Here is a 22,477-nt window from a genome sequence, read left to right as displayed (position 1 = left end):
GGCTGAGGGAGAGCAGGGGTTTGCTACGCGTCCCCCGGCCGGCGGGGGACAATCAGCACTTTTAATGAGCGTGACTCTGCTCGGCCGGGGCCGGGGCGGGGAGACGCGCCCGCCTCAGACCTTGGGTAGCGGGCGCTGCTCCTCGCATGGCGCTGGCCGGCTGTCGCCTCTCTGCGGAGCTGCAGGGAGCCCGGCGGAGGGAGCCGCGCTCACGCTGTGCGGTTTACAAGCCGCGCACGTCCCGCCCCTGCCCTGGGAGGCTCCGGCGGGCGGGCGGCGCGGCGCGGCGCGGCGAGGAGGTGCCGCCGCTGCCCTCCCGGCGGGCGGCTGTGGCAGTGACAAAGCGGGGCCGCCGCGCTGCCCGGCGCCCCACACGTGAAGCGGGACCATTTGTTTATCTTGAACTGTACCCAGCCCTGCCCCCGTGCCACCCCGCGGGCAGCCCCTTCCCGCCTTCCCAGCGACCGAGACGCTTTGTCCGCCCCACGACCCGCTGGATAAGCAGCCGGAAAACTAGGAGGTGGAGGAATTAACCCTCCCCCCCCGCCCAGCCTGACCAAACAGCGCCCCCCTCAGCGCCGTGTGTCCGAGGGAAGCGATCCCCAGGCAGCCCCGCGGGCCTGGCTCGCGTGCAGGGGGTGAGCCTGGGAGACACACACACGCGTCCCCTGTCTCCCCACGGCAGCATCGGTCGCCCTCCCCCTCTCTTCCCGGGGGAGCACGTACAAGGGCCAGCCGGGAAGATCCAGAGGGAGAGACACAGGGAGAGGCTCTTGCTTTGCAAACAGGAAGCTGAAAAGCCTCACGGACCCCGTGTAGCTTTGCTGATACCACCAGCAATACACAACCACGTCTCTGTGAACTCTCCCCCCCCCTTCCTCTGGGTCTCCTCTTCGCCACAAACACTCAGCTAATTCGATTTCCCCTCTGCTCAGCTGTGGAGTTTATGTTGTTTCTAGTAAAAGAGTCTCCCTAGATCCTGGGGTTTGGTTTGTGTTTTGCAAAACATACTCTCCATTTTGCTGGTTGACAGGCCCTGTAAGGGGTTTTAACCTCAGAGGGTAGGAGTCTTTCTGGAGGTTCCTGACTCCAGAAAACTATAATGTAGTTGGTTGGTTGTGCAAACGTGATCAAAATTAGTGTCTGACTTCTCTTGACTGAGTTCTTAGGCACCTAGGTTGTAGCGACTCCCTTCCCAAAACCACACGAAAGCATCAAACTCTTGGGTTTTCATTTATGCTTACTTGGTTTTGTATGGAATATATAGGACAGAAGTAAAAATGGGTGTTTTGATCATTGTGAAAGTCATGACAGAAAATGACAAAAGCCAAGCAACTCTGTTGCAGCCCACACTCATAACAGCTTGCTTCATGTTGAAAAACTTAAAGAGAAACAGTTGTTTAATGTAGTAATGGAGTTACCCATTAAATCTATTGTTAAGGTAAAGCTGTTTTTGTCTGTTAAAGCATATAATTTAAATGTTTTTTGTGTGCAATAGCCTTCAAATTTATCTTTTTAAAATAAAAATGAACATATTTGCTAAAAATAGACCTAGTCTCAATCAAGTTAAACATTTGTAAAGAATTGTTATGGCAAAGAGTAGGGACAAATTCTGCTTTGTTTCACTCACAGAATATTACTGGTGGGTTTTGCCCAAAGACTGAAAATAGTCTGTGGTCTGTAGTATGTGTAATTTTCACATTAAAGAGTTAGATTTTCTATCTGATAAATTGTTCCTTTCAAAGCTACTTTTCAAACTTTAAAATCTTTCTTTAGAGATGTGTGTGTATGTGTGTTGTGCAGAAAATAGTTAATACTATCAAATAATCACTTGCCAAGTTTGTTTCATATAGTCATATTTTTATTTACAAAAACTACACAAAGTTGTTTAGGGTTTGTTTTTGGCATGTGAAAATAGGTGAACAGATTTTTTTTCTTGAAATGTGTTAAATTCGAAATGAGAGTAAGGGAGTAAGTTTTAAATCTTTTTAAAATAGAAGTTTACAGCAGAAACGCTGACATAATCTGGCGCCTCACCTAATATTTTACCGTGTAGCACTGTCTTTACACAGAGCCATTATTCAGTTCAGCCCTCAGATTAGGCTGCAGATTTTGAAAGTGATGCAGTCATTAGAGAAATGAATAACTAGGATCAAATAAACAAATGCAAGAGGGAACATTACTTCTGTCTTGTTGCTAGTATTGTTTTTTTGTTCTTTTTTGGTCACTTAAAAAAATCTCACTCTCTTATCAAATGAAGGAGACAGTCTAAGGAGAACTAGTATCTTTCAGTGTGTTTCCCTCCCCTTCTTTCTTTTCAAGTTCACAGACATTGGGGGAAGTGAGAAAGAGAGATTGTGTTGGTTTAAGGCTGTTGGGAGATAGCCTGGGACCCATCAAACCCTCCCACCAGGTGGTGCTGACACATGCTGCTGATCTGCCCTTCAGCTAGCTTGGCGGCAAATGTCAAGGTTTTAAAAGGATTGTTGACTTTTAAAGACATGCACCCTGATTTTATCCTTCTGAGAGGAATAAGAATCATCAAACATTTAAGATGCTTCTCATCCCCAGCTCCACAATTTACACCAAAACACCCTATTCCTAAACTCAAGGGAGGAATTATGCAATTTCCACTATTCGGAGATTTTGTGTCCACTGAAAAGCAGCTTTCACTGAGTGGCTATTTTAAAATAGTGTCAAGGAACAGAGAAGTATAGAAGTGACCATACTGGATTAGATCAGTGGTCTAAACTCGATTGGTATCCTGTCAGCAATAGCGGCCAGTCCCTGATGCTTTTGAGGAGGTGCACAAAAGGGGTCAGGAATAAACCTGTTCCAGGGCAAATCTCTTACCCCCAAATACTGTAGCTAGAAGTTATCTTACACCCTGAAACATGAGGAGTAGAAAATAGTTATGGTAACTGAAAGGGAGCAGAGGTATACAGTTTTCACTAGATGAATTTTGGTTACGAAGTCTCGTAAATTTTATTGACAACTTTGTTTTTTAAATGTACTTAATTTGGGTAGAACAGTATATAGATGTGAAAATCAGACAGAGTATATAGGCATTAAATAGATAATGAAAAATCTGGACCCCCACAAAATTTTAAATTTGTAAATGGACGAAAGTACTTTTTCTTTTTCCCAATTCAACCTGACTAAGGCCAAAGTTGTTTGCCTCTGAGCTGGATTATTTGAATGCTGTACTAGTTAGCTTTTCAAAGACAAGGCAGAGGAAAATTGCAACCCATCCAAAACTCTGCTGCTCATCTTCAGACTGGTTCCAGGAAACATCAACACATTATTCCAGTTCTTTGTGAGCTAATCTGCCTTCCCATTTCCCACTGGAGTGACTGCAAGAGTCTTCTGGCTCTTCATCCATGTTATTTAGTGACCTTTGTTGAGTGTTACAAACCATCTTGAAATCTCTACCAAGTTAAACCACCTCTATATCTGATCCCATTGTACTGCTGTTCTTGCACTATAGGTTTATAATTTGTTGTCCATTGAAATGCCACTCCCGTAACTATCACATTGACTTTCTTATACTCATTTATTAGAATCTTAACTTTACAGTGGGGCTTAAGTGTGTTGAGATTTACTTTGTCCTAGTTTTAAAGTCCTTCAAGACCTTTTTAATGTAAGCTGTATATATCTAACTTTATTGATTAATTATTATTTTATTGACAAGTTCCTATCCCAAAGACTGACATCTAAGAATCAAAAAAGATTTGGAGTTAGAATTAAACATAACACAAAATATTATTCAGATCACAGAAGTTAGTGACAGAAGTCAAACGACCCATTACATCATTTTTTTTATTTCCCTGCCAAGACAGATTATGCTAGTCCAGAGTTAGTTTAGAGCTAGTGAAAACATGATTTATAAATACAATATCTTCCAATACTGTTTTTCACATTCCCTCAGACAGTGCATTGCTAACAGAAGTTAAAAATCTTGTCACTCTTCCACCTGGGGTACAGGAGATGAGCAGGCTGACCGTTTCAGCTGAGACACAGCGTAGGAGCAAAATGGTAGGCACAAACATAAGAAGCAGGTTAGTTGTTGAAGGGGGGTCTCTGCCTATTTTGGAAATATTCCATCACTAAAGAGGAGTTTTTTCCAAGAGGACATTTCCCCTTGTTGAATTGGTATTTGAAAATCAGGACTTCCTTGTTTTATCTTTGTGATATTTCTGTAGATATCAGTGTTGGAGTGGATAACTGTTAAACATTGCAAATGATTGCTTTCAGTACTTGTAGGCAAGTTTGTTTTTTAAACATATATTTGTTACATTAAACATTTGTGTGTGGGCATGTACACATACCCCTCCTCTTTGAATCTTGATTTTTTCCTCCCTCATGTTGTAATATAATTTATTAAACTTGCTTCAGGGTACCAGCTATATGCAATTTACAGGAATTGTACATTTCTCTACCATCACACAGATGAAAATGAAGAGCAGACATTTTCCACAGAAAGTCAAAAGCTGCAGTCTTTTCTCAGGCCTTACTCTGTGATGACTAACTAGGAACTTTAAAAGCAGCGAAGAATCCTGTGGCACCTTATAGACTAACAGACGTTTTGGAGCATGAGCTTTCGTGGGTGAATACCCACTTCGTCAGATGCATGTGAACTTTAAGATTAAGTCAATGCTAGACATAGTGAGCGATATTTGCTCTCACTTGTGCTGGGGTAATTCAGAAGTAAGGTCTGGTCTACACTAAAAAGCCAGGTCAACCCAGATATGTTGATCAGGGTTGTGCAAAATCCACGTAGTTAAACCAACCTAACCTCCAGTGCAGACAGTGCTTGGTCAATGGTAGAATTCTTCCATCAACCTAGTCACTGCCTCTTGGGGAGATGAATTAACTACAGTAATAGGGGAACCCCTCGGCATAGGTAGTGTCTACACTGAAGCACTATAGTGGTGCAGCTGCACCTGTGCCACTGTAGTGTTTCAAGTGTATACAAGCCCTAACTCTACTGAAGTCAGTGAAATTACACTCATAAAACTGGTATGAGACCAGAATCAGGCTCAGGGTTAGCAGTGCTCCTTCATTTAATTTGCAACAGGGGAAGAATGATTGTACTGTTGAAGTAGAACTCATTTTGCTGTTTCTCAGAGGATGGATTTTAATTTCTTTCTCTAGTGGCTCCCCTGTCAGAACCAGGATTATCCCACCCTCTCCCAGTTTTTCTTCTCCATCTCAGACTCCCTTACACTTGACACCCCTGTGTGATCATCACCGTTTGGGGCAGGAGGACTGGACAGAATCTTCTGTTGCAGCTAGTCAGCACAACAGGTTTTCACATAACAGCTGGACAGGATGGCTGTTTGGCGTGATGCTGGGCAGTGGCTCAAGTCTCCTAGTCGCTTGTGACCTGTCCACCCTATGATAGAAGAGGTATTTTTAAAATGTATTAGCTAACATGTTTTAACTCACATGTTTATAAATCCTAGTGTAGACAAGGCAAGTTGTATTTTAACGTGTTAGCTGGTCATGATGAATCCTAGGCTTCAACTTGATCAGCTAGCGCATGTTAAAAGTATTGTATGCATGAGAGTTTTAGGCTTTGTCTAGACTAAGAAGAGTGTCTGAGCTCGTGCTGAGGCCACAATTGAACATACTAAAATTGAGCTAAAGGTGTTACTTTTTATCTGTGCTTGGAAAATTGGTCAAATTTAGGTTGCACTTAGCTACCTCGTGTTATGCTAAGCCTGATCTAAATTTAATCTTTACCTTAGTACAGACAAGGCCCCAGAACACATTAGTTACAACTGTGCCAGCTGACAACACACCTTTTGTCCTAGTCAAGTAAAACCCTACATTTTACTGTGTTTCAGTTTACAGAGTGTGCACATGCCTTTCCATTCTTTCACATAGACACTGGGATTATAGGAGGGTCTTTAAAAGTCATTGAAGATGTCATAGTTTACTTCTTTGACAGTTCATAAGATATCAGCTGCTGAAATCTTGTCCTAGCAGACATGATCTAAGCCCATTTTTGGTGAACCACCACAAATACTATAAGGGCCAGTACACTTCTCTAAAAATTGGTCCTGAAAGAAAAAATAGAGCCTTGTGGCTGTGTCACTAACTCTGTGTGTCACATTGGGCCAGTCACATACACTCTGGTGAATAGTGAGGCTCCCTGGGCCATTATTTTGGTTAAGGATTAATGATTATTTTCATTTCGTTTTCTGTTTGGTTGTGTGTCTGTGTATGTACAGTTCTTTAAAGATGATGATGGCACTTGTGTTGTTTTTTATACCTGGGGTTTGTTTCAGCGTTCGGGTATGTTTCCATTAGAATATTCTTTTTAGTTAAAGCACTTAGAGATATTCTAAACATCAAAATAACTAAAAATGTATCATTGAACACTTACTATGGCTTTCATTTTCTTTTGAAAGTGACAAAGTCTGTAGGATACTTACTGTTTTTCACCATGAATACATGTATCTCTAAACTTAGTGTTGATTGCATCCTTCTTGATGGATGCTATTTGTGAGACTAGCAAGAGACTGTAGAGTCTCACCTATTTTAATAATTGCTTAACAATGAAAGAACTAATAACACAATATGTTTAATATTTTAATATTAGATATACCAGTTTTTCATTCGAGTTTGCTAATGTTAAACTATTTTGGGAAGTGGTTTATGATCGTTCGCTCAGGGTCCTTAGACTGCTCATGTCAGAGATGACATCACATCAGCCACCAACATCAGTAGTCTCAGAACTGCCAAACGTAATTGAAAGCTTAAAAATATCAGACATTTTATTAATAGTGACAAGTGCTTTTTACCTTCTGAACTTTTAAACTCTTGGGCTGAACAAACTCGATATAGTTTCCCTTTAAGATTTCCCTCTTTTATAGTCACTTTACTGCATCACATAAAATGTATATTGACATGGGCATAGGAGTGTCTCAGCAGGTTTAATAGACATGGTGATAAAAATGGGTCCACCTATGAGAACCTTCCGTCTACAATTTGGTCCCCCTTAGCATTTACACTGATGCTGCTAAACTGGTGGTAGCAGACCTGGCCTTTGTTGTCTGCCTTTAGTATTTTCCATACAACCCCAGAATGCACAGAGTAAAAGGGAAGTTTTAGCTTATGACTTTAAAAATAACGACTTGTTTTTTTGAACATATGGAACATGCAGAATGTCATACTTTTCCCAAAAAATGTAATTTTTCAATGTTTTCCTTAAGGGTAGGAGGATATTCCCCATCCCCATGTTGCGATGCTCAGCATTGCAGTACCTAACTTACCATAGGAACAGCTCTGAGTTAGGTGCCTAGACTTCTGTACAATGAATGGAGAGGATAGGTGCCTGGGAACGGGATCCACAAACCCAGCAAAGCAGGCGGGAAGCTGCCTAAACTAGCCAATGGAAGATGCTAAGCCTTGCCCTCTCATGGAGATAGGCACCTGAGGGCTTGGCTACCCTGGCACTTTACAGCGCTGCAACTTTCGCGCTCAGGGGTGTGAAAAAACACCCCCCTGAGCGCTGCAAGGTACAGCGCTGTAAAGCCTCAGTGTAATCAGTGCCGCTGCAAGCTACACCCGTAGAGGATGTGGTTTACGTGCAGTGCTGGGAGAGCTCTCTCCCAGCGCTGGCACTGTGACCACACTCACACTTCAAAGCACTGCCGCGGCAGCGCTTTGAAGTTTCAAGTGTAGCCATACCCTAAGTCTGAGCTGCAGGGAGGTGCCTGTCTGTGCTAGTGATGCATGAACTGGGGGAAGATCGGCGCCCAGCTGCCTAAGTTGCGTATATGGTCTGAAATTAAATGGGGAGGTGGACTGGGGACCTCCCTCATAACCTGTAGCCTAGTGGATAGGGTATTTCACTCAGGATGTGGGAGACCCCCTGGTTCAAGTTCCCCCATTCCAGAAGGAGACAAGGGATTTGTCCTCTCTGAGGCAAGTGCCCAAACCACTAGGCTAGAGAGTAATTCTAACTTGTTCATTGTCCCAATTAATATTTCATTATTCAATTAAAGTGAAACAACTAATAGGAGAGATGGGGGAAGATTCACATCAGCATATTCAATATTTTAGTAGTTAGGGCATTCATCTGGGAGGTGGCTGATGCCTGTTCAAATCCCTTCACCCTCTCAGGAAGAGGGGGCTTTACCTGAGACTCTCTCAAGGGTTGCCAACCCTCTAGGATTGGCTTGGAGTCTCCCGGAATCGGCATTGATCTCCTGGTGACTACTGAAAGCAATCCGGGAAATTTTATAGGATAGTTTAAGAAAACAACATTGCGTCATGTTGAGGAGGGGGAAATCTCCCAGAATAGTTTCAGTCAAAGTTGCAACCCTGTATCTCCCACATCCTGGGTAAGTACCCTGTCCATTAGGCTAAAGGTTATAAGGGAATGCCTCCTTGTCCCTGAACTTGCCTCTGAGCACACTTATATGACTAGCAGCAAAGGGGTCTGAATGCCTATCTTCCCCAGGTTGGGGTTTAGGTGAGAGATAGGCCTCCGGATGCCTATTGTGAGGTAGCAGTGCACATGCTTAGGCGGGAGATAGGCACCCAGATGCCTAGCATGAGGCTGCAGTGCATATGCCCAGAGACAAAAACTTAGGCGCTGAGTGAATTTAGGTGGCAGCTGGCCAGCAGTTCTCTGGATCACAGCGTTGCCAAAAAACAGGACTTAGGCCTAAACCTGCATAGCTTTCTGGATCGCACCCCATCTGCTTTCATTGCCCTGTATCACAGCCTCCATCTTTTTGGCAGTGGAGGACTGAACTAAATTACTGTCAGAGTCTGTCAATGTTGCTTTAAAATTGGCTGAAGGAGTTGCTGTTAGGGTACGGGAGACTCATTCCTCCTACTTCCAGACTTCAGGCTCCTCTTCTAGTGTTCCAAGCAGCTGCCAGGCTGGAATATTTCAGGGTTTATAACAAGATTATAGCTTAATTTTCCTTAAGACTTTAGATTAAAACAAACAAAAAAATCCCTTAAACCCTACAATTAAGATTCTGTAGCTTGTCATCTTTTTGTTCTTTTTTTTTTTTTTTTTCACAGCTTGGGAATATTTCATGCCTGATCATACATCCCTTAAGCAACTGACTTCAGAGTTTTCTCTGAGTAAGAACTACAAGATTGGGCCCTTACATTATATGAACCCTGGGATTTATCATTTAACACCAAAAAGCCAACATATATCGGTCCATTTTGTGTGTCCCTAACATCTTTTTTTTACTCTTTTCCTTTGGGTCACATTTCTAATCCATTGTGGTATTTTAGCTTTTTCTTCCGGTGTCTAATCTACAGGAAAGAAGAAGGTGTTTATGGCAGATGACTGGCTAGAAAAGTCATTGCAGGTGTTGTGTGTCTTTAATCACTTAACATATTTCCTTACATCTTTGTGTGCAGACCAGCACCTAACTCAGGAGAGGAATTGTAACATTTCTATACTACTTTTCATGCAGTGTTGTCCTCAAATATTCTCTAGTGCAGGGGTCAGCAACCTTTCAGAAGTCGTGTGCCGAGTCTTCATTTATTCACTCTAATTTAAGGTTTCGCGTGCCAGCAATACATTTTAACATTTGTAGAAGGTTTCTTTGTATAAGTCTATAATATATAACTAAACTATTGTTGTATATAAAGTAAATAAGGTTTTTAAAATGTTTTAGAAGCTTCATTTAAAATTAAATTAAAATGCAGAGCCCCCCCAGATCAGTGGCCAGGACCCAGGCAGTGTGAGTGCCACTGAAAATCAGCTTGTGTGCTGCCTTCGGCACTCGTGCCATAGGTTGCCTACCCCTGCTCTAGTCTTTGTTTAAGATGATGACTTTTTAAAAAATAATTTAGCTAGGAATAATTGTGGCTGAACAGCAGAAGACAAAATTTAAATTTTAACAGTGAATTTCCAAAGCAGCTTATATTTACCAGTAAAGTAGGTGGTTCTGAGTGATTCTGGGTTCTGATTTCACTGTGTTCCGCTCCAATACACTATTAAGGCTGTTGGGGAAACTGTCACAAATTTAAATAATCCCATTTGAAAAGTTTGTTTTGGCAATCTGCATCTGTAGCTATAACATATATTTTTACTTTGCATTGACCCAGGTAATGGTCACTTTGAAGACTACCGCAGGTTTACACTTCTGAGTGCAGACTTCTGTAACTGAGTGATGGCCACATTGTTTGAGCTCCAAATTGGCTGAAGCATTTCTGGCGTGTAATCCCTGATTGGATTTGAAGTAATGGTTCAAAATAATCCCTAGCTCCTTCTATTAAGGTAAATTGGTGGGCTCAGCTTGGAGTCTGTGCATTGGGAAATATGTTTGATTTGGTTCCACCAGGTGTGTAGATAGGCGTGCTACTGTTAGAATGTAATGTTTGTTCCTTCTTTGATGGCAGGAATTGTTTGTGTTACCAGTTTGTTAGGCTGAATATTTATTTATCATTCAGATTGTCGCAGCTTCACAGACCCATCTGAGAGGATTCAAGTTACAGTGTTTCACCAGTCATCACCTTGGAGGAGTTAGTTGGCATCTCTTACTAAAAGTTCAAGTTTGCTTAACTAAAGTGCTGTATTTTGAGGAATAAAGGTATTGACTTTGGTGTAATGCTTACTTTTTCCTTATGCAGTTTTCACACTGTTTTGAAAAGAGAAACGGTGAGGGGGATTCTTTGAAATAGTTATTATGCTTCTCTCTCCCGTTTGATTTGTTCCCAACTTTTTCCAGTATATCTGTGAGATGAATAGAGAGGGATCCGACGAAGTGAGTATTCACCCATAAAAGCTCATGCTCCAATATGTACGTTAGTCTATAAGGTGCCACAGGACTCTTTTCTGCTTTTAGGGAGGGAGAGGTGATCATGTGTGGGGCTGTTTCAGGAAAGAAAAGTGGTGTGAGAAAAGGGGGAACAGGAAGTACCAGAGGCAAGAGGGCAAGTGCATTGTCTGTGGAAAGGATTACAGCACAAATAACTGAGCAAATCATAATGTGAGGAATTCTTAACACATGCTAGGATGCACAAATTCATTGTATGTAGCAGGCCATAGGTACAATAGGATCTGCATCCTGCTGTCCCTGAGATGTTTTCTTCATTATCTGATCTTTGCTGTTCTTTTTTCCCCCCTTTAATAATATTTCTGTTGTGGTAAATGCCTGCAGTGGGGAGTGATAATGGATAATGGGAGTGCTTGTGAAAGCAGAGTAGCAAAAACAAAATTGATTTGACTAGTGGCGTTAAAAGGTTTCCCCAGCCTCAGCCATTATTGTGTTAAAAATCCATGTGATTCCCTAGCTACAGACAAAGGTGGAACTTAAGACATCAGTGTATGCTGCTTTTTAAGTTGCCTTGGGCCTTTGAATCTGAGGAATAGTCTGTCCTGTTGTTAGTCAAAATACTACACAGTTTGAAGAACTAGGAATGGTGGGAGAGCTCAGTGGTTGGAGCATTGGCCTGCTGAACCCAGGGTTGTGAGTTCAGTCCTTGAGGGGGCCATTTAGGGATCTGGGGCAAAAATAGGTCTGGGGAGTGATCCTGCTTTGAGCAGCGGGTTGAACTAGATGACTTCCTGAGGTCCCTTCCGACCCTGATATTCCCCCAGTTGTGGTTAGCTTGTTTTTCCCTCCTTTTTACTGTAATGTTCATGTCTTTTCAATTCGTTGACGAGTATATATTTGCCTACCAATCCTATCTGGCTGTAATATCTGTGCATCTAGACATATTACTGAATAGATAAGAACAGTATTCCAATATATAGGCACCCAAACAGCACTCCATCAGAATGGCTCAATAAGACAACTTCTTTCAACCTCCCTAAAATGCTATCTGTCTCAGCATCTCTGTCACCCTGCTTTTCAGCCCCCCTATTACTGACCCTAGCAAAAACCTGGAAATAAAGATAAGTCTTTGGGGACCTCCCTTGGTGATTAGGTGAGATGGACCTTTCTGGGGGAATTTAACTTGGTAGTTCAATATTTGGACAGTTTTATATAGACAGCTGGGCAGAGTGAGGCAGATTTTGTCACTGTCAGTCTGAGCAGTCGGACCTCCTGGTGGTACTGATGTAGGTATCTGTGATAGGGAGGAGGGACCCAAATAATGATCTGAGGTCTGAGGATGGCTGAAAAGAACAACTCATTGGTCAAAGTGTAGATCATTGTCATGTTGGCCAACCCTGCTCCTCCTATGAAAAAAGAAGTTGCATTCATATTTTTCTGTTCTCTGTCTGTCTTTCTGTGAATCTGATAAACTTAGTGTGCAGTACTCTGTGATGTATAAAAAAAGAGAGAGAGATAAGAAAAATGACTCAGCTTTTTGTCACTAAATGGGGTCAAAAGTATTCTCTCAGCTACTCAAATGCAGTCATACTGATTTATTATTTTACATGGAATTCAAAATAGCTACAATAATTAAGAAAAGGTTTTCTTTCACCATCCGTTGGATGCAGTGCCTTGTAGTTGTTGAATAGACCACAGGACAGTGCTGAATTCAGCTTCTAGGGTTGGGCTTGGGCCTTTTCATTTTACCTTATTTCCCATCAGTTAAACTGCTGGAGCTCCTCCTTGAATAGCTTCCTGTCTCTAGTGTAATTCAAATACTGTTGAAGGACAGCTCAGTCCAGTTTTATGTGAGAGATGTTTTCTGGATAGTCAGCATAAGAATTATTTAAAAGTATTCTTAGAGGGCATCTTGTGTTAACTTTGATTCTTCATGGGACAGCTTAGTTTTATCTTTGCTGTTGCTGTAAACTGCTCAAAAACCAAGATGTGTAACAGGTTTGTTACAGATTTCATAAGGCAATAAGTGATAGTAACAATCATACCTTTCAATCAGCAGAATAAGCTTTATACTTTAGTGAATGTTGTAGGTGCTCAGCACTTCAGAAAATCAGGCCGTGGGTTTAGAATGCATACTGTAATGCACCCAAGCTTGAAAAATTTTGCAAAGGTGCTTTATTGATGCTTGTTGGACTCTTTATACATAAGTTCCTGTATTTCAAACAATGAAATTAAACAATAGTATAATGTTTAAACTTTATAGTTTTAATATTATTGGAAAACCCCTAGCTTTACATATACATTTCTCAAACTGTTTTCCTATATACTTGTACGATTTCCAGAGGGTACTCAGAACCGATTTAAAGGGTATCCTACTAACATTCAAGTTTGTGGAAAGAAACTGTTCCCCTCTACTTTCCTGGCCATTCATGGTATGTTCTGTATTTCAGTTATAAGTATTTTCTGGGGATCACATAATCATATACTATACACTACGGGATACTGGGCTAGTAATATCACTTGATTAGCTGAGCATGCCTATTACTGTAATTCCAGTAAAGGATTCCTTGGGTAACGTGACATATAACAATGGACAGTACTATTTAGTCTGAATGGAAGTGATGGCAGGAGGAAAGAAATCATTATGTGCTTATTTAAAATACGTTGAGCTACCTGTCCAAGGAATAGTTGTATTCAGTTTGAGTGAATTTAAATCATATACATTACCACTCTCGTCCCAAGCCCTATTCTCTTGAGTTAGGAGAGTTCTAGAATGGGGACAAGGTGGTGACTGAGACTGACTTCAGTTGAAGGTTGACTTCAGTCAGAGAACTTTGAGTTTGGCCTTCAACTCATGGTGTGAGCTGTAAAGGAGAATTAAACATTTTTGTTTCCCATAATTCCTGTAATCTCCAGTGTTGCAAAAACACTTTACAGAATATTAAGTTTAAGGTCTGAGGGCTACTTGGATATCCTAGGTCACAAAAGACACCTTTTCCTTTTTGTAAGGGGTGGATAATTGAAGACCATGTGTGTTGCGATGTTGTTAAGGTGCAGTTTGTTTATTTTGTTTCTTTGATGTTGATTGCTGTGTTTGTTACATGTATTATTTCTGTTCTGTTTGTGGGTGTTTTGTAAATACCAACATAAATCAATCACATATTTTTGTTACCCAGTGAATATGTTGCTTTTATAAAAAAGACATCATTTAGGCTAATCTAATTAATCTTTGGGAAATATTACGTGAAAGAAAAAAAGAACAGGAGGGAATCAGGGACTCAAATTCTGCCTTGAGGAGACAACAAAAGTGGGTGGTTGTGGCAGCATTTAAAACAAATTAATAAGGAAATTCTCTGAAAGCCACTTGTTATGGGCAGAATCCAGCATTTGTAGAAACAACTTGAGAGAATCCTTGTAGCAAATCTACAGAAATGTGGGTTAATTGCTTAGATTTCAAATATATTCTGTGGAGATGATTATTAACCCATGCCTGCCTGTCTATTTTTGTTGAGCGTAATCTCTGTGTCTGGATCTGTACAGATTGTAGGGGAAGACACAGTCCGTGTGCTAGAGAGCTTTCAATCTAAAGCCATAGGTCAAATCCAAGACATTATGGCAAATCTAGGGAAAATTAGATTTTTTAATGACTCTTTCAGTGTTCTGTTTTTATATGTGTTTGAGATCGTGTGCTTGGCCCAATGGAAGAGGCCCAATGGACCATCTAGTGCTTGGCCCAATGGAAGAGGATGAAGCATTTACTATTGTTGGCTAGAGGGAGATCTCCTCTAGCTCAGATGGCAGAGACCTGTTTTTGGAGCTGAAGGAAGAAGGTTGTGTCTGTTGTGTGTGTGTGTGTGTGTGTGTGTGTGTGTGTGAGAGAGAGAGAGCGCTTTATCTAGAAATTATGTCTGACATAGGCAGCACATAGATTCATTATCTTTAACTCTTCAAAGTCCAGCTATCCATACGTTCAGAATTGTTGGTGAATTCATGTGCTACCGATAGATGTAAGATTTCATGCAGTGTAGAAATTAGCTTGTGGTGGTTTATTTTTATTAAGAGAAAGATAGTATCATAGGTGCATTATAATAAGCATATCGCTTTGCTCCAAGGTTGTCATTCATTGAATTAGAAGGTACTTCATTCATATTTCATATATCAGGATATATTCAGCTACACTTTACAGTTCTTTAGCCTGATATCCAAATTGCTCATAAGGCAATATAATTAATAGAGAGAGAACCTTACAGCCACTAATAGGTATTTTTATGGTAAATGCATGTTTTGACAATTGGGGCCATGTTTTAATTTCCATTTGTAAAATGGACATTTGAGGAATTGGAGGTTGACACTTCTAAAAAAAATTATGTGATTGGAGACAAATGATTTTGGAGGAAATGAAGACTTTTCCCAAAGGCCTGTCATGATGGCACAAGAATCCCTCCAGGTGGAACTAGCAGCAAAAAAAAAAAGAGGGGGGGGAGGGAAGAAAGCTCTCTCCCCCTAGAACAAAGTCTAGGTATGCATAGGAGCATATGTCAGAAATAGGAGACTGAAGTTACTACCCTTCTGTGTGTCTGTATACATTACTCACATAAGATCCTGAGGGCTGGTCTATACTAGAGGGGGAAATTGATCTAAGATATGCAGCTTCAGCTACGTGAATAGCGTAGCTGAAGTCGAAGTATCTTTGATCGAGTTACCTACCGTCCTCACGGCGCGGGATTGACGTCTGCGGCTCCCCCTGTCGACTCAGCTACCGTTGTTCACGTTGGTGGAGTTCCGGAGTCAACAGGAGCTCGTTCGGGGATAGATATATCGCGTCTAGATGAGATGCGATATAGCGATCCCTGAGAAATCGATTGCTACCCGCCGATACGGCCGGTAGTGAAGACGTACCCTGAGAGAGGCTTTCTGTAGTTGGAGCTGAAAGGCCAGGGAATTGGTAATGGAATCGGAGACTTCAACCTCTGGGTCAAATCTGGCGCATGTAATCACTATGTATGCCTATTGCATGTTAATGATTCAGTAGTCTCAGTCCAGTTCCTAGTAGATAGGTTTTTATATTATAAAAAGATCCCGCCATCACAGTAGTTAAACAGCAGCAGCAGTCCTGTGTGACAGTCTCATCAGAGAGGCCAAACGCTGACTGGAAACAGAGACTGAATTGCCCCCTCACACTAGAGGTGGAATGATGTGGAGAAGCTTGCGCTGTCATTGCTTGCTGTTTTGTACTATTCGTGGCTAGAGGTGATATTCATTCGCCAGGACTGTCAAATCAGCACCTTTGATGAGCACTAAAATTAACTTTAAAGAAAACTGGACCATGGAATCAGCCCCAGTCAGTAACAAGGAAATCAGACAATCAGCTTTACTGTTTCCTGGGGTGAAATGGTCAGGTACTGTTCAGTTGTATAATTTCAAGGTTTTTTTTCTTTCAGAGGACAGATAAGAGTATTAAATCACTCAAAGGCATGAGCTATAACGCAACTTCTGTTTTTTACCAAGGCACAGACAGTTCAGGTGAAGTCACATGAAGAAGCAGAGCAGCATAAGAGCTTTCAAAAATTACCCCCAAGCAATTAAAAATGGTTTATTAAAGTGTGTTCTGATAATACTATGGTTGTGATATAAACCCAGAGAAAAATCAAAATATTTCAATCCGGAATTAAATCTCAGTTCCTAGGTACTATATGGATAACATTGTTGGGGCCCATTCCTGCACTTTAGAAAATCTGTGGGATTACTACTGTGTCCAGAGAAAACCTGGTAATAAGCACCGAGCTCACACACCATCCTGTACATAAAAATAGCCCGATATCAGGGCTGTGAGAAAGCCCAGTAGGCAGGAGGTGATGGACACTCCCCTTATGTGCGTTGCTTGTCATGCCAATAGCTAGCATATGAACTGGAGCTGAGTGTATACAGAGGACTTTTTGTTAGGTTGTGCATGTTGTTTTTGGCTTTTACATTTAGTTAATCTTTAGCCGGTGCTAGAAATACAGTCTGACAAATGTAAAGAGAACAAGTACAAATCCCTCTAAAAAGTAAACCATCAATTAACTGAAGGTGTTACGTTCTGCTTTCCTGACAACCTGTAGGACCCCAGTGAAGCTATTGTCAAAATGTGAGGTTATGTTAACAGCCAGTTTTGAAATCTGACCTGCAGATCAGTTCCTCTTTGCTGTGGACTCTCCTCCTTTATGCCCCGTTCACTGTTGCTCGTGCAGTAGCCGGTACTGGGGATAAGCAGCCCCTGTGCCACACAGTGCAGCATGTGTAGTAGCCATTTCCATATCACACGACCTTCTTGTCCGCTGGCGGTGGAGTGCAAGCCGGCAGCTACAAAGGCTGTGTATTGAATAGCCTTGTATGTCACATGCAGGATTGGGGCTGAAGATAACATCTTGTTTCATCTGTATGTTAGGAGTTTGATAACTTTCATCTGGATTGCCTTGCTTTGGGGTATTGTATCTCTAAATATTATTTTAAGATAGTTTTTTGAGGCATACATTTTAAGTGATTTGGAAATAACTTAGGAAACTTTTGTCCATTTTATTTTTCAGACAATTAATTATTTGCAGTCCAGAAACTAAAATCTGTGCCATGTAGTAAAATGTAACTTGCAGAATAAAAATATGGTCCAGATACCTGCCTTTTTTTCCTTGGGCTAAAGTCCAGCTGTTCATTGAGCTGCTTTGCTCCTGCTGAGCAAACAATAAGAAAATGTATAACATGCGTGTGCTGCCTAATGCTCCACCTAGCATGTCCTTGTGATTCAGTGATTTCAGTGACTCCTGCACTGGACATGTCTGGATAGCAGGATGCATTTCTCTACGGTAACAGATTCAGCAGCAGCTATCAAAGAGCAAAACAGGCCTCCTCCTGTTTTTGTTTTAGAAATCTTTGCCTAAGTTTAAATACCCAAATATGGTCTGACAGTGACTTGCAGATTCAAAAGGGCTTGTCTACATAGGGAGTTATTCTAGAATAGTTGTTCCTGGTTAACTCCATGTGCAAATGCTCTTATTTCAGAATGAAAGCGCCGTATTCCAAATTAATCAGGAATAGTTGATCCAGAATAAAGTAGGGTGTGAATTTAAAGCGGATTAACTATCATGATTAGACAAGCCCTTAATTTAACTTCACCTACTATTTCAAACAGTCTCTGCCCCAAAGAGGCGTAGACACATGGAAAGATAGGTCCTGCCCTGAAGAATTCGCCATTTAAAACAGAGCGAAAGGAACACAACTCGCTTGAAGAGTATTTCTGTGCAGACTCTGAATACCGAAGGAAACACTGATCTGCTATGTTTGCCCCCAGAATGTGGTTTGTTGCATTATTCAGATTTATAATTGAGCATTATTTTTACCCATTATTTTATTCTGCTTTAATTTCTGAAGCATATTTGTACTTATGTAAATACTTTAATATTAGCGGTAGTTTGCAAGTTTGACTGTTTATAACAAATAAAAGCAGTGATTCTGTTTCTTTACCCTGAGAGTTGCTGCCACCCTTACCTAATAAATTAAAAAAGAGCAGCTTAAGTTGAAGGGCAAATCCACCTCGCTCTTCCACAGCCACTCTCTGTACTGGAACACCACTGTGCAGGGTGGAGTTCAGTTTGGGGAAGTTAAAAAAGGAAGTCCAAATCTCCTGAGCACCACAGAACCTAACCTTATAGGGGCTCCTTTCATATCTCCAACAGCCACTGCTCCCGTCATAGTGAGGAAATAACAGTAGCAGCAACTACCACTCCAGGACTCTGTGGGGAGGATTCCCTTTGTTTTCAGTTTCATGTAACCCACCTGCTGGGAGGGGAAGTTGGAGGATTGGGCCCTAAGGATTGAACAATAGGATATTGAATTTTAGGAAGCTCAGTCTAACTTCCCTTGAGACAAAGTGGATGAGCTACTCTGTTTCCCAGAGGAAGAGCTCGATGTAGCTCGAAAGTATGGGTGGCGGGTATAATAGGCCGGGGGGAGGCTAAACCTCTCCAAACCCAGGCCATGGCTCCGTCCACATTCCGCCTCTCCCCAGAAGCCAGTGGGGGCTCAGCTCGGGCTGACGGTCTGGGGAGGCTTGGGCCAGTGCTTCTCCAGCTATGGTGGGGGGGCTCGGGAACCGGCCATTGGGAGCTGGGGGGAAAGGGAGGAGGCAGTGCCTGCAGGCAAGCGCTGCGGCGGAGCTGCTTGTGCACCTCTGCCTAGGAGCCAGACCTGCTTCTGGGGTGCAGTGCGGTCTGCAATGCTAGGACAGGCAGGAAGCCTGCCTTAGTATCCCCACTGCATCTCTGACTGGGAGCCGGACAAGGTAAGCCCGCGCCCCTGCCTTAGCCCTGAGCCACCCCAACCCCAGCCCAGAGCCCTGATCCCCTCTCCTGCACCTAACTCCCTGCCCCAGCCCTGAGCTCCCCCAAACCCACTGCCCCCTCTGGCACCTCAAACCCCTCATTCCTAGCCCCACCCCTGCACCTCATCCTTCTGCCCCAGCCCTGAGCCCCTCCCACACCTGAACCCCTCATCCCCAACTCCGTTGGGTCACATGCATTTTCTTATACTGGGTCACCAGAAAAGAGTTTTGAAAACCACTGTCCTATGCCATGGAGCCACACACATTCTATTTCCGACTTGTTGATGTAGCCTGTCCGATGTGTACTTGTGCTTCATTTGCTATAGTCATCAGCACAGACATTTCCTTTTGCTTCCTTTTTAATCTTAATCTAGTATCACAAATACTGTACAGGGTGTTTTTCTATCTAATGTAGATATTGGTCCCATAGACTTCTTAGACCCATAGATGCCCACACAGTCACATTCTAAGGATCACATTGAGTTGTGCTCATACAGTTGAATTTTTACAGTTTCCCCTTTTGGGGGCCAAGTCTTAAAGACCTTACTCAGGCAAAACTCCTTTGAAGGTGGTGAGATGACGAAGGATCCACAGATTGACGGGCAGCAGGATCAGCCTGAATGTTTCATTTCATATGGAAGGAAATGTCAGAGGAAAATGTGTTTCAGATGCTGTTCTCCTGATGGGTTGGGCATTGTCCTTGCTCTAATGCCAGGGGCAGAAATGGGGACAGGGCTTCTGGTACAAATCAAAGTAATAAACACAGCATTATATTGACTAGGATAACTTAATGATTTGATTACTTTTATTTAGGTGGAGAAGGCTATCTAACTGAGCCATGTTTCTGGAATCCCTGTGAGATGTCTTAGTGACATGTTTTCTAACCAGCCCACTATCACTTTGGTAGTATAACTGTCCTTTAAAATATTGTCAAAATGATGGAGAAAGACAAATTGTCTGAGTAGACACTGAAGTTGAAACATCCATTGTGAACCATTGGTCCATTATTTGATTCTGACATTATGAACACAAAGATGATTTGATAGAAGAGTCTCAGAAAATAATGTCCCAAATTTCTTTCCACAGCATGTAATTTAAAGGCAATGGGACTTTGGATTTAAGAACCTTATGACAGTGCTGTCTTCAGAAATCTTAATTTTGGTATCTAGACTACAAGATTATTACATTTTCTTGTCTTAATGGGGAAAAAAATAGAGTGAGTAATTGGAAGATATGAATTCAAACCCCCAAATTATATCTGCTTTCTGGTTTTGTTAGCTACTTTATTGGGATCAAAACTGTGTCCAGCAACAAGAAGTTTATACTCTTTAAGACATGACAAAGGCAAGGTTTTGGGCTATAGCTGTGGGGTCTGAATCTGCTCTTCATTGCTTCAGCAGGAGTAAGGGCGCTGTGAGAATTGTTGATGATAAAAATGTCAGAGGAAAAATGTGCTTGAGGAAGTGGATCTGTGAAAGGATTTGAAAGATAAGAGAGAGGGTTCTTGGAAGATTATTTTGTTTTACTTCTGTGACTATCCAATTTCTGCTCAACTGGAAAGCAAAGGAAAGTATTGTTCAGGTTTTAAACCTTTTCTGACTATTTTTGGTGCAGGTTGTGTGTCTTCATCTATGTTTGGAAAGTGACTAGCGCATTGTGGGTGCTACCTTGATCTAAATGAATAATAATGCTGTTTCACTGATTTAGAGCTCACGGAAACAAAGGCAAGAAACCTAGAAATTGAAGTTGTGTTCATCAGGATCCCTGTGACTGACTGAAAATAACGCTGTGTTCTGAGGTTGTACAATGTAAAGCACCAGATAGCATTATTAGGAGAAGTGCAATGTAAGTCTACATAGTCTGTGGTGCTGACAGCTCAGTAGTCCACAGAGATCTACTAACAACTGTAGTCAACACTTATTTCTTTTTGTAGGCAAAAGGTTTACATTGACTCAGGAGCAGACTTCTCCCATTTAAGTGTGTCTCAGGAATAATTTTAGGACAGTTTATCAACAGTAGTATCTTTTTTTTAAGAAAAAGAATATTCTGACCATATTGGAGAGTGCTTATCTGGAAGCTATTAATTAGAACACAATGACAGTTGATCATCAGACATATATAAGAGAGAGCATTTGTTTCAGACTTTCATACATAAAGATAGAAATTTGGTATAGAACAGTTTTAATAAAAAAAAAACAAAACTAAATTTACTTTTCTCTCTGGACATCGAAATTGGGAATAAATTAGGAAATCTGGGCTGTGACCAACCTTTCATTTCTGAACATGGAAAAAGATCAAATACTAGTGGACTAAAAATACTACTTCTAAAATTGGACTGTGGGAAAAAGATGGGAAAGTGATGAAATGTGATTAGTGTAGCAGCATTCCTGTAGCTAGGTCTCCTTTTCTCTGTTCATTTCATATCCGAACACAGACAGATGTATCTCGACTGTTTCTTTATAATAGCCTGACTTGGCGCAAGTCTTATGTATGAGATGAAGCCTACAAAAAAATTAGCCCTTATTAGTTCTTTAATAGGAAATGAAATATAATATCTAATGGAGGAGCATAGAGTGGGAATAGACAGCAGTGCATCATGTTTGTAAGAAACATCTGCAGGATGTATTTAGCTGCAGCTGGAATGCAAGCAACATGAGACCCAAATCAGACTTCCATTCATGAGTAACTGAAAGTCTGTGCACCTATCCAGAACATTTGGGGCAAATTCTACTGCGAGTTTCACTGTTATAAATCCAACCAGAGTAACCCCATTAACTTCAGTGGAGTTATTCTAGATTAACTATGGTGTAACTAAGAGAAAAATTGCCCTTCCTCTTCTACAAAAAAAATTGCAGTGATGAGTTAGTTGTCAGAAACTATTGCAGAATTTGTTGGAAAGGCTTTCTCTACAATTTTGAGACTTCAGTTAAAAAGAAAATCATCTCTTGATTCTGATACGCACATTAACTCCCAGGTAATCTGATTTAAGGCCCTGCTCCTGCACAGATGTAATTTTGTGTACTGTGAGTAAATCCCATTGATTCAGGAACAGCCTGATATAGGTCATAAGAGCCCAACTGTGTGCATTCCAGATGTACCTGAGATTCCATGGGTCTTCTCATGTATGTAAAGTTACTCTTATACTTAAATCTTTGCAGGATTGGGTTCTAATACAGTAGCACTACCAGGAAGTATGAGAATGCATTAGAATGAAAGTATAACACTGTTATTAAACGAGAGGGAGCCTGTTAGTAGCATATGACTTCCATGAAACGGGGTGGGAGGAGGGCAGAAAAGAGACTTATTTATAGAAATGTAAGGTTATGGTTTTTCAGGTCCATAGTTTGTATCTGTTTGTCAG

At 41.5% G+C, this 22,477-nt stretch overlaps 1 protein-coding gene across 3 annotated transcripts in view; it reads left to right on the top strand.

Annotated features, from left to right (window-relative positions):
* Positions 1–22,477, top strand: part of MAML3 (mastermind like transcriptional coactivator 3) — a 460,796-nt gene that overhangs the window by 105,935 nt on the left and 332,384 nt on the right. The window lies entirely within an intron of this gene.

This window comes from Gopherus flavomarginatus, chromosome 3 (assembly GCF_025201925.1).
Source record: "Gopherus flavomarginatus isolate rGopFla2 chromosome 3, rGopFla2.mat.asm, whole genome shotgun sequence".
Taxonomy (NCBI): domain Eukaryota; kingdom Metazoa; phylum Chordata; order Testudines; family Testudinidae; genus Gopherus; species Gopherus flavomarginatus.
This window is presented reverse-complemented; position numbering and strand designations above follow the sequence as displayed.